We start from the raw sequence: 13,793 nt of genomic DNA, 5'->3' as shown, positions 1-13,793 counted from the left end.
AAAAAGGCCATATTTCACTGCACACATTTTAAATAAAAATATAATATAATCGATTAAATAAAGATAAATATAAATTGTATTAAGTAAAATAAAATACGTACTTCATCAAATGGATTTTTTTTCCAATAGTAGCAATGTTATTGTGATAGAAAATTTTCTTCTCCAGCCACTCAATAAATACGAAGAAGGAATGTGTAGATGATACATATTCCTTAAATTTCTAGACACATGGAAAATGACCATTATATGCTACTAGGTGCGCAGAAGGGTAATTTTGAGTAGCGCATAACGTGTGCATGTGTAGTCGGTGTACGGTTTTACCTAGATTAAAATTACTCACAATGTGAATTTCCTCGGCTTTTGGAACTGGAACTTCTTTGCGTGAAACTGTACCTAACGACTGATGGATGGGTGGTAAGGTATTTGTGTGGGCTGGAGAGGAAAAGTGGGAGTCGCAAACGCCCATGGTCTATACTATGTAGCATAGTATAGCATCTCTATACCTGTGTAGCATTCAAGGTACATTTATGTTTATTCCCTGGTAAAAGCACATTCCTTTGCATTAAAAAAAAAAAAAAAAAAAAAAAAAAGAGCTCTGTCTCGTCGGCTAATCGTCCCCCTCCCTGCAAAGAAGTCCCTGCCGCTTCCGCTGACCCTGTAAATAAGAATTAAAAAAACTGAGCTTAAGGATCCGAGCAACAGAGTGTGTATATGTATATATATTTTATTTACCTTTGGTGCCGCCGATTGCCATTAAAAAGGGAGGTGCACAACTACATCCTATAGCTGTTCTATATACAAAATTTTAACGTTCTGAGGCTACTCGTTTTTGAGTTATGCGAGATACATATGTACGTACAGACGCCACGAAAAAAAATCTCTTCTGAATCCATTTTAAATCAGTCTTATAATTGTTTGGGGGGAAAGAGACCTTTATTCTGTCCATACGTACAGATTTCACGCAAATATATCGTTAAATTGCATTCGATAGCGGTCAAAATTGATATTTTCGCTGAAATATGGTACCTGGAATTTTTCATGATTACAATACTTCCTTTACTTTGTACAAGGAAGTAATAATAAGACTGACTGTACAAAATTAAATGCAGAAAACTTTTTAAAAAAATAAAAGAATGTACCATTTGAAATAACTAAAGTATAGTTCCGTAGAGTTGAAACTGTCAAATTTCACTACATTTTTTATCTCATTGTAAGCATATAATATACATTACAAAGTCCAAAATCCAGATCTTTTATTTTATTTATTTATTTTAGTTTTTTACGAAAAGAAAGAAATAATTAGCCTCTGAGATTAGATTCGCTTTTTAACATATGCTTAATGATTCACGCATGCTGAGTTGACAGTTTTCAGAATAAAGTAAATGATGAGACAAAATTTGGTAAAACGTCTTTAAACGCCAATTGTGTATAGTGGACGCTAGCTAGACTTTATGATGATAGCTGCGGATATGAAGGGTTTCAACTATCACAAAGTTCATATTCTTAGTTTCCTCATATACCAGACAGCTGTGGCAATTTATATGACCGCAGATCTTCAGTAGGCAGGTCTAAGGTTCCTATATATTTCAAGAAGCCTTAGGCGGTCACGGAGTATAAAGCCGGGGCCATTATACTCCGTGGGCAGGTGGTTCGCATTTAAAATTGTCACTCAAGTCGCCTAAACCAGGTTTCTCAACTGGATTTGCTTCAAGGACCGCTAAAATATTTCGGTACATTCTCGCGGACCGGTAAGTTTAATAATTCGACCCATTGGACAATTTTTTCACATAAATAAATAATGAAGACAAAAATAACCGCAAATTTGCGGACCGGCAAATATTTCTTGCGAACCGGCGGTTGAGAAACACTGGCCTAAACGATAAAACAGAAGTTTAATGCCCCACCCTAGCTACGCCACTGTCTATAGTAGTAGCCCTAGTATGATCTTGTTGACAATGGAATTAAGTGTTCTCTTGTTACTGACATTTAGTATATCAAGTTTCTTGTTGTTAACTCACAGAGTGCTGGGCTATATAGGAGCTTTAACACTTTGCCTCGGCTGCTTAAGGTTGCCGCGAAGACTGATTAAAGTACGCTGGACAGAAAATAATCCAGGGTAACTATATTTGCTTCGTCACCAGTGCATCAGCCGCGCTAGCGCTGAATTTGCTTGAGGTCCTCGACGACACTTTGGATGATGTTAATAGCTCTTTCCGCGACGACAGAAAGAGCGAATTTAGCAGCAAGAAAAATTCAGAAAATGGAAAAGGCGAAGTATATTTGGCAAAAGCTATAGCGATAAGAAGTAGCTTCAAAAAATCGAAAAACAGATTACGAATGCGTAAGCTGTACTCTGAGATGTATTAAGCGAAAGAGGCGCATACGACTTCACTCTCGAACACTTCCAGATCCTTTATCCTTAAGCTCAAAGTATGCTTAAATATCCGTAGTCAGTCTCGGAGATCTCGGAAATTAGAAAGAGCAAATTACCAACACAAGTTTACATTAAAGTTAAAAATTTATGTTAATCAATTTCACTTAAATCTGAAAGCTTTTGGTAAATTAAAACAATAAATAAAAAGTTTAAAGTAATTGGGTTTAAAAGTTTTAAACCCAATTATTAATGAATAATGCATATTTAAGAGCAAGTAACATTTCTGATTAAATTCCTAATTGAAACATGAAAACAAATGACGACACTTTCGCAATGGCGTCAATTTTCTCGAAATATCTCTTTGTTATTCCATTATTGTATTTAATGCACTCTGCATACTTGACTGTATGTAAACTTTTAAGAATTGTTCGCTGTGAAGTTAGGCAGTAAAGTAAGCAAGAGGGCAAAAGAAAGAGGTAAACAAATTTCAAAACAAAACGAAGCTACATCTCTCAAGTATCAGTTATTTAAATGTGACGTCACTGCACATTATGTCCGGGCATTCGTAATGGCCGCCGTCATAACTGATGCGGAGGATCAAGTTCAAAATGTGAATGCTTTTTCTAATTTTTGTGGGTTAAATTCACTAAGACATTTACATATTTGCTGGAAGTGTGCAATATAATGGAAATATAACTTCTAGATGCCATTTTTTGTGATTCTCATGTGTCTAACTTTCCAGACTTGGATATTTATTTCCAACTTCAGCTCTTTAAAGTGCAAGCTATGTTTAGACTCCAACGTTTCTGAACTTGTCAAATGAAATTGAGAGTGCCGAAAATACTGCTCTTAAATCCAATCGAATATTTGGTAAGTTGCACCATTTATTATTGTTAAAGCTTATTTTATTTCTTAGAAATCGGGTTTTTTAAAATTCACCGCGTTTAGTACCATACACATTTTCATGAAATTACCTTCTTAAATACGTCAGTTTTGTTAAAAGTAGTACTATTTTCTTTTTCAGCAACGTAGATCATGAAATAATTTGATAATGTTGTGTGTTTTTATAGCTCTTACTGGTTTTGAAGTTTCAGTGTTTTACTGTGTTGACAGTGGAACATAATTCATTTTTGCTTTATCTGGTAATTTTTTCATCATCTGCCCAACTATAGGTCCATAGAGTAAATATAGTTATATAGTCATTTTTACGTAAAAATTGGTGCACGGTTTTTACTATCTGCACGGTTATTGCTTAATCCGATTTTAAGTACCCAGCAGATGACAGTAAAAAAAAGTTTAAAGGCTTGTTTATATTTCTTATTAAATACCTGCTTGAAAAATATTAATTGTGACTAGTCTTAGACATTGAAGTGTCTGAATTGAAATATTTAAATCTGAGAGTAAGTTCTGTGCAACTTTTACTTTCATTTAGACTTCGTAACATTTCGAAAATAAAAGCAAATGACATAGGAAGTATATAAACCTTATCCTAAATTTCTAATGATGGCCCCGAAAAATAAAAAAGATTTTAGTACTGACTGTAATAAATAAGTGCAGTCTGAAAAATGTCTTGTATACACAATTTTAAGTTTTTATCCATAGGTGTTATGAAATCTAAGCAAGAAGCAAAACAAGTACCTCTATGATTAAATGTAAATATAAAAAAATTAAAGCTTGTATGGCATTATGTTTAAATAGTTTAAAACATAATGCCATACAAACTTTCTATGAATTCTGAAAATAACAGCATTTCTGTGGAATTGTACTTAAGTCAAAATGATATAAAAGCAAAAGAGCAGAAACTATTAATTATGTGGAAAAAATTTTGAATGCTCTTAAACCCATAAAAGGTACTAACAAATCATACTAAATAATACATTAAATTTATATTACCATTGTAAATGATATTAGTAATATGAAAATATAAATGTATATGAATTTTGTATAGATTTTAAGGGGAAAGTGAAGAATCACCTACTGTTTGGCTTTAAATAAAAAACTATTGATTTAGAGGGTAATCCAGATATAGGTCTTTCGGAACCTGTTGTCTTTCGGAATAAAAATTTTTGGCCTCTGAAGTAGAGGGAGGTCTTATACCTGGATTTCCATTTACAGTTAATAAAAGTTTATTTAAAAAAATATGCCAGTCTTGGGTTTCTTCTGTGCCAGATTTTAAGTTCTACATAAATCTCTTTCTCTTCCACTGAAAACATGATTGCGTGTCACCACATTTACAATAAAAGGTTAAAATACAGTTTTCAAAAATGCTTTTTTGTAATCTGAGATAAAATTATACAGGAAAATTTCCCATTAAAAATTACAAGTTTCATAATTGCAGAATATTTTATTTTTATGAGTAATTATGAGACAGTTTGTAAAGCTTTATTTATCAACATATGAAACTTTAATACAAAAATTTTTCTGACAATAAAATTTAACTAGAGGGGGACATTTTAGTTATGTTAAGGATATTTAATATTTATTATGTTATGGCTAAAAGTTGTTTTAAATGTTTATTTTATATATTAATAAGTAAACTAAGGCATTGTGGCATGATCAGTTTTCATTTCTAAATTGAATGTTTATCCCTACTGTATATTGCACTGTGCTAGAAATACAACTCTGTTCTTCTTCTTCAGGTTGAGTTTGTCAGGTATCAGGCATCTCTGCTAAATAGCATTTTGTGTGAAATGCACCAAACCCAGTGCTTTTTAGCTCCATTTGTTTGGGTCGCCCACTTTGTTTATAAAGTCTAACAGCCCCTTAATAGAGCTCAGGTGTAACCATTTAGTATTGAGAATACCTAAAGTAGTTAACATTATCAGAAGATCAAGGTCGGTGGCCTGTTCCTCCAGTAAATGTTTTTCAGAATATCCCTCAATGAGTGCAGCCATCATGACCACCCTTACATCCTTCCTGAAGTTGGATTGTATTCTGCTCCATCTTTTGAGATTGCCTTTATTCACCTTTCCTCGTTGATTTTTCAACCCCAGTATTTTTGGCAAATTTTTTTTTTATGTCTCTGTTACCATTACCTCATATCTAGTCATAAGAGGAGTTTTTATTAATGTTCGTACTATTGACTGTTTGGAAATCAATAGATAATTGGTTTTCACTACATAAGAAGTTTCCTTTTATCCCTGGAAAATAGAATTTTTGTTTAAATAAATTTTTTGTTTTTCATGTATATCTATTTTATAAATGTTTTAAGAAAAATAAAAAAAAAAAAAAAAAAAAAAAAGGAGGTAGGGAGAAAAATGAAATCTGTTTATAATGGCTATCATAAATTTTGGTTGATCTTTACATTATGGTAACTTGGCGTTTTTTTGGCGAACATTTGGCGACTAACTCTCCTACAGCAACCCTCTATTTTTTTTCCCGCCGCCATTTTGTCTTCACGAAGTAAAGACATGTTTCTTTTCTTTTTATCTACTGAACACTTCTTCCAACAATCTACTAGCCGAATTACACTTATGCTAGAAATTTTATCTAACAAAACTGCTTAATCATGTCAAATATTCACTGCAAAATTGGGAAAAAGTGCACAATACCATACTCCTTATGCGTTTTTCAAAATAACACATACACATAAACCATGTACACACCGACTTATTTTTACTTAAAAAAACATCCCAGAATTGCACAAAAATGGCATTGCGCACACTCTTCACTATATCCATGTACACTGCTTTTTTCTCATAAATTAGAAAAATTTCACGAAAATACATGACAATTTTCTCAATCTTTAAACCCGGTAAAAAGAACATATATGAAATTACCTGATCGCGAAAAAGTAATGAACATTTCCACATATAAAATAAATAAAATATCCAAAAACTTTTACCTCTAAATCATCTATTACATTATACACATCACCAACGAATTCATACCGCAACCATTACAAATACAGATATTTAAATTATTTCAGATATTTAATTATTTCCATGCACGTTTACTTCAACTAAAACGTATACCAAATTCCTACAAACATAAAATTCACAAAATAACTATCATTTAATTAAAATATAATTAAATTCAAAAACACTACTTAAAATATAAATGAGCACATACATTAAATTAATACATACATAAATACCCATTTCGAATTCACTTTAGTTACGGCCATGGGATCCAAAAATTCACGAACACTGTTTCACACAACACAGAATAAAGCCAAATACAAAATTTCCAGATTTTTTCCCCAATTTCCCCCCTTTTCCGATTAAAGAACCGTAATTCGTCCATTAATATCACATGACATATCCCATGATCTCTCATTTCCCTCACACAAAATAATGCGTAATCGGAACTGAGTACTGCTCACATTATTAACAAAGTGCCAGGTAGTAACCTTTATCGCCTCCAAAATATCGCCAAACTACCAGTTACCATATTGTAAAGATCAACCTAAATTTTATTTAATCTTTATTTATACCTTAAAATTTAAATGGTTTTGTAAAAATATTACTTTTTATTTTTCTAGATTATCATATTTAAATTAGATTAAACCATTTTAACAGTTTAAACACTTTAGTAAGAAATGATGACTATAACTTGGAAATGCAGAAAATACTGTGTTGCATACAATGAAATTTCGGCTGAAAGCAAACTTGAATACAAAATGAAAGAAGCTGCATATTTTTATTCCAATTTATCATGAGATGCCTGTTTTCAAGTTAGTATTGGCAACTGATGATAAACTGGAGCTCATACGATGAATTTGACTGATGGGAAAAGATTTGTAAGAGCTTATTTCTGTGTTGGATGTCTGTTAGGAGGTATATTGCTTATTTTGTGTTTTACACTGTAAAATGGCTGTATGTGATGAGATTAATCTGAAGTGTCTGTACGATTTGGAACGAAAGAGAAAAAAAAAAAAAAACATTAATTTACTGGTGTGTAAATGAAGGTTTACTTAGTAGTCGTTATAAGTGTCCTGTTTGTACGAAGGAAGTGCGTATGGCCCATTGTAAAGATCGTTCAGATAGCTTTGAATGAGTTTGTCACAAGAAATGTCACTGACAGTCCGACACTACGGAGGATATTTTAGATTCATATTTTTGTGAATTTATGTGGTGCCAGCAGTTCAGATAATTTTAGAGAGTTTTTAGATGCTGTTAAGGAATTTTGTGTACCACAGACTGAAGACAGAGACATTTCTAAATATGGCAAGTCGATATTTCCTTTTCGTAGTGCATACATGCGATAACATGTATTTCATTTTTTATGTTATTTCATTGTGCGATTTAAAATGCAGTTTATTGAGCTTTGATTGGCTACAAATTTTGATCAATTTTAGTGATGAGTAATTTTGTTTTAACATTATATGACGTCATCATTCTCCCAACTTTTTTAAAGTAAAAATTGATCGATGTGTACAAAGTCATGGGAGTGCGCAATGCCGAGTTTGTGCAATTCTCTGATGTTTTTTTTAAGTGAAAATAGATGGATGGGTACATGGACACTGAGTTTGCACAATTCTTTGACTTGTTGTTTTGTTTTGTGTAGTGGCCATCTTGAAATTGTGTCTTTATTCCCCAATTTCTTGCTGGCCAGTTGCCAGTTTTTGCCAAGGGGCATCCTGAAATATATTTTTACATTTTTTTCTTTTAAATATTGTTGAGATGGCCAGAATAAATTCCATACTTCATTTTTGCCAGACATTCAAACTTTTGAATTTGAATGTGCAAATATCCCTTTTTTGGATTTTGGATGAACAAACAACGCTTTTTGAATATCATATATATTTTGTTGAAATCCTATTGGAGAATAAGTGTACCACTGAGGTTAGTAGCATGTGATCTAATCCTGATTGACTAATTATAATGAAAAAGAGAGAAAAAAAAAATGTAATGTTGATGAAGTAGCATGTAAATAGTTTAGAACATTGGGCTAATCTTTACAATATGGTAACTGGTAGTTTGGCGACATTTTGGAGGCGATAAAGGTTACTACCTGGGACTTTGGTAATAATGTGAGCAGTACTCAGTTCGGATTACGCATTATTTTGTGTGAGAGAAATGAGAGATCATGTGATATGTCATGTGATATTAATGGACGAATTACGGTTCTTAATCGTAAAAGGGGGGAAATCGGGAAAAAATCTGGAAATTTTGTATTTGCCTTTATTCTGTGTTGTGTGAAATAGTGTTCGTTAATTTTTGGATCCCATGGCCCTAACTAAAGTGAATTCGAAATGGGTATTTAGTGGGATTGAAAGGGGTAATAAGTGTTTCTTTAAGGTTGTGCGAGATAGAAGTAAAGATGTTTTATTAAGTTATTTATTTTACCTGGTACCTTGGTGTGAACTATAAGTATGATTTTAAAGATCCTGAAACAGAAAGAAGAAAAGTTTATCGGACACATAATCAAGATTCTGAAGAAGAATAGGTAAGTTAGTATTTTTAATTATTTGAAGATATTATTTTTATGCATTGTTCTAAATGTAAGGTGGAAGTAAAGTAATTTGCGTAAACGTGCATGGAAATAATTTAAATATTTGACACTAAGTATTTGTAATGCTTGCGGTATGAATTCGTTGGTGACGTGTATAATATAATAGATGATTTAGAGGTAAAAGTTTTTGGATATTTTATTTATTTTATATGTGGAAATGTTCATATTTGGAAAGGGTATAAACTTTTTCGCGATCAGGTAATTTCATATATGTTCTTTTTACTGTGTTTAAAGATTCAGAAAATTGTCATGTATTTTCGTGAAATTTTTCTAATTTATGAGTGTACATGGATATAGTGAAGAGTGTGCGCAATGCCATTTTTGTGTAATTCTGGGATGTTTTTTTAAGTAAAAATAAGTAGGCGTGTACATGGTTTATGTGTATGTTTTATTTTGAAAAACGCGTAAGGAGTATGGTATTGTGCACTTTTTCCCAATTTTGCAGTGAATATTTCTCATGATTAAGCAGTTTTGTTAGATAAAATTTCTAGCATAAGTGTAATTCGGCTAGTAGATTGTTGGAAGAAGTGTTCAGTAGATAAAAAGAAAAGAAACATGTCTTTACTTCGTGAAGACAAAATGGCGGCGGGGAAAAAAAATAGAGGGTTGCTGTAGGAGAGTTGGTCGGCAAATTTTCGCCAAAAAAACGCCAAGTTACCATAATGTAAAGATCAACCTAACATTGATCTAACTACACTGCTGTGAGATGTCATGGAATAAGTTGCAATGGATTGACGATAGTTTTCTGCATTTTAATTTGGAGAGACTTTACTGCATTGTTAGAAAGATGACACTCAAAGGAGAGATTTGTAGACTGATGTGGCTAAATTGAATATAATTTTTATTGCTAGATATGAACTAGCTATCAAAAATATAATTTTTGTCGCACATGATCATGGGCACAAAATGCATCACCACAGTTCTATACAGAGTGTAACATTTTTGATAATGGCATAGTTAGCAGCACGACAAAGCAAAGGGAGGGAAATAATGTCTTGACTGCACAAGAGAGCTGAAGCTATACCATGTAATTATCCAAAATGGAAGCACACCAAGAGGAAGCTTTGGTTTAGGTTAGAAAGGTTTCAGTTCTCAAAATTTTGAGTTCTGATTTCGAATTAGCTACATCATCAGTATTAGATGCAAACCATGTGACGTAGATTGATCAAGAGATGACTTAGTCCAGAAAAGTTAATACTGCTTTTAGAATACAGAAATACAGAGAAAAAATATTTAAGTTAAAAATGAGGAATTGAGAGGCTTTTACTAAATTAATCCGCGAGCACGTGCACTGGGTCCAAAGGACCCGCGCGATTAAACAAACCTTTCTCAAAGCGCATATATTTAATGCAAATTGTTGAGGTTCTGTGTAGTCGTGTTTTAGGTCGACCTCTTTATGTTTCCGAAATTTTTTCATTGACTTTATTCGGAGTCCTGATTTTGATGCGATCGGGTCTTTTAGACCTAGCGAGCCTATTCGTGTTACTATTTCATAGTTGATTTGTGATAGAAAGTGGCAAAAATGTCACGTTATTTATTATACAACGAAGAAATATTGCAAAAGTTATCAGAGGTATCAACTGGTGAAGAATGTATTGAAGAAAATGAGGATGAAAGTGATCATGAATTTTTAATTCACATGATTCTGATTCAGACTGTGATATAGATTATGAAAACAAGTGTGAGAAAGACAAATTTTTTGGAGGGGAAAAATTATTGGAATGGGGGGAAGTAAATAAAAAATGCATTGTTTGTCCAGCCAAAAAAGTAACCGCGTTTTTTGCCGAATGTGAAAAGTATTAGTATTTGGAGCATACGAAAACACTTTCTTCAGTGTGCTGCTCACATTTGTTGTTGCATTTTCATCTGTGTCTATGGTGCTAATAAAGAAAATAAGAATCAAGACAGAGTAAAGAGTATGGATATAGTACTATTGTTTTCCCCCTGTGCTAATAAATAATTAGATTTTCTATTCCTTTAAGAAATTTTGTTTCATAAAAGCATTTGGAGAAAATAAAAATTTTAACTGGCATATTTTTTAAAATTTATTGTTGACATAAATGTCATTGACATAAACATTGTTATTGACATAAATGTCACATTTTTTTCTGAATATTCACAACATTTTCTTCAAAAAACAAGAACTGGGTCTTTTGGACCAGTGCGTGCGCTCGCGGGTTAAAAAGCTGATTTACATATTTTTATGGTAATTTTTAAGTAATTCTGTTTTAAGTGAGATAGTCTCATGGAAGTAGCCAATGAAGAACCCCATTATGAGAAGTAGAAAAAGTTTCTGCTGTTCTGACAAAAATATCTGAATATGCAGTCGTCCATTTTAGTGTTGTTCCAGTCTTTGGGTATAATTAATTTCACAAGATTCATTGATTTATTTTGTGGTTAAAAAAGAAAAGAGTCTGCTCAAGAAATTCTCTGAAATGTGTATTCAGTCAACACTGTGATTCACTAAATGAATAGCTGTATTGTTCTCCAACTTTGCAAATCAACTTGTGTCATAACATGTGAGGAAAATCAGGGAGCCATGCAGAATTCGCACTATACACACTGCCGTTTTTCCCATGTACACAGAAATTTTGATCCTTAAAATTCAGTTATTTACAAAGTACAGATTCATTGAAAGTGAATTGCAGTCTGTACCATTTGACAAAATGTCATATTTTTAAAGAAATGCAGCACGTTTTTCCATAATTCAGAGTCTCCTCATGATTCCTTGCAAGGGGGAAAAAAATCAATGCAACAAAAGTAAACACGAATTAATGATGGTCAAATGAAAAGACTGAAATTGGTGCTTATCTGAGGCATGTATATGCATAATTGTGTTTCCACATAAATACCTTATGGTGATGTAATGATTTGCATATTTGATCTTATCAATTTTCTTTGTGTCTTCTCTATATAGATTTATTTATTTGTGACAAATACATTTCTCAGTGAAAGGAAAATCTTTAAAAAAAAACTGATATACCAAGAGCCAAGTTATGGCCTTAACTCAGGCCAGGACCGAGGCCCTAGTTTTCAGCCTTCTTTAACTTTGTTGACCTAAAAATGCAGAAAAGAAGAGAAGCTTCTCAGTTTTTTCAACATAAGAATTATATTCTGTACCTTTTATCACGATGCCATGTAAGAATGTGCTTAAATTGTTTATTAATTAATCTAGTCCTGACAAAAAGTTAGCTGTTGGGGACCTTTACCTTTTTCTTCTTCCTTTCTTTTACTTTTTTTGTGGGGTGATGTTATAAATCGTAGGGAGTGAGGGGGACCTAAGAGTTATGCCACTGGCACTGTATCACTCTAATTTTTTTTTTACTCTGTTTCAAAATATTGTCAGGTAAAGAATATACAGTCAAAAGTCGTTAATCCGGACTCGTCGGGACTTCGGCAATTCCGGATTATCGATTTTTCCGGATTATAGATCATCAGTTTAAATCTCGTAAGATGGCATGCAGAAATTCTAAAATTAAAAATATGAAACCGTAATTAATGAAATAAAGAACAATTATGATCTAAAAGGTATCAAAATTTACAAAAAAAAAAAAAAAAAAAAACCCACTTAATTTTTATTTCTTTACTTTATTAAACATTTCTTTTAATGTAAGTTGTTTAAGTTGCTTCGTTTTATGTGATAATACTTTCTCTTTAATTCTATAAACAGACATAATTTCTTGTTCAGTTACAAAGTTACGCTGTTCAAGTCCCGTTAATTGCTGTGCCGAGAATACCGACTAACTTGTCAATCTAAATTTTTTCGTTTTCACTAACCTCTCTGTCACATTCTTCATGTCTTTATCCATTTTTTGGAGTAGTTCCACTTTTTGTTTGTTGGACATCGAAACATACTTTCGTTTTGTAGATCCTTTGGAAGTTCCAGCATCGGAAATTCTATTTGATATAATCGAAATTTCAGGTTTACTTTTATAAAATTGCTCTTACAGTCTGCAAAAAATAATAAGCGGGATCCAAATCGAAGATTAAGGAACAACGCAATCATCAACATTAACTGAAATAGATAATTAGATAATTTTAGCTCACACCTTCCGTTATACATTAAACGCACAGGCGAAAACGTATTCTAAAATGCGCAGTAGTCAAAGTCTTACGCGCACGCGTAAAACGCCTGTGCGCATGTGCCAACGCGGCGCATGCGCAGAAAGTTTTTAGCTTTGAGGTCCGGATTATAGATCATTCCGGATTAAGGGCGTCCGAATTAACGACTTTTGACTGTAGTACTATTTTATTTTAAAGGCAACCTCTGCATCATTTTCTCAATTTCCACCAATTTAATGTCAATCAAAATGGTTTGTCTTCCAGATTTCTCTGTATCTAGAAATGAACTATTGCTTCCAAAAATGTGTGATTAATCTCTTTATTTTTGAATTGTTAGACACTGCTATATCTAGATATTTCTGGCAAAACTCATCTACCAGATATACATTTGAATGATTAGAGAGATGCTGTTCAGCAAAGAAAATTTATCGCTTTTAAAAAAAACAATATGTTTACTTAATTACACAGAGTTCTTTTGCAGACCATGTATGGTCATTTGATGGTATATGAAATATATGCTAGTTTTTTTTATATTTCAGTACTGTCATCTAACTTCATTCATTTTATAATAAGGTGTTTATATGGTGTGCCAGATTTTTCAATCATCCTGTACATAACTGTAGCATGTAGTAAGTACAACTAGCACTTATTTCTAAATTAGGTATACTGGAGTTCTGTGGAAGGCCATTCGAAATGGTAAACAAAATGAATAAATAAAATAATAAGTAATAAAACTATTAAAAAAATCTGAAAGCCTTCAGTTTTTACATTACACTCAAAAGAGCTTTTTTTTAATGTTTCGTTTGTTACCTTTATTAAATATCATGTTCTTCGCACTTAAACCATAAAATCCAATTCAATAACCATATCACAAAATAATTTTTAAATGAGCATATCTTTA

The 13,793-nt window shown here is 32.4% G+C and overlaps 1 protein-coding gene across 1 annotated transcript in view; it reads left to right on the top strand.

Moving 5' to 3' along the window:
• Window positions 1-2,927: 2,927 nt before the first annotated feature.
• The window catches only part of LOC118202069 (uncharacterized), a 158,480-nt gene continuing 147,614 nt past the window's right edge, over window positions 2,928-13,793 (top strand). The window contains exon 1 of the mRNA XM_085824711.1: window positions 2,928-3,244. The gene's annotated coding sequence lies outside the window, so the exon portion shown is untranslated. The remainder of the gene's footprint in view (window positions 3,245-13,793) is intronic.

The sequence above is a fragment of the Stegodyphus dumicola genome, chromosome 10 (assembly GCF_044657685.1).
Source record: "Stegodyphus dumicola isolate Sdum_Otavi_A_Nest chromosome 10, ASM4465768v1".
NCBI classification, from domain to species: domain Eukaryota; kingdom Metazoa; phylum Arthropoda; class Arachnida; order Araneae; family Eresidae; genus Stegodyphus; species Stegodyphus dumicola.
This window is presented reverse-complemented; position numbering and strand designations above follow the sequence as displayed.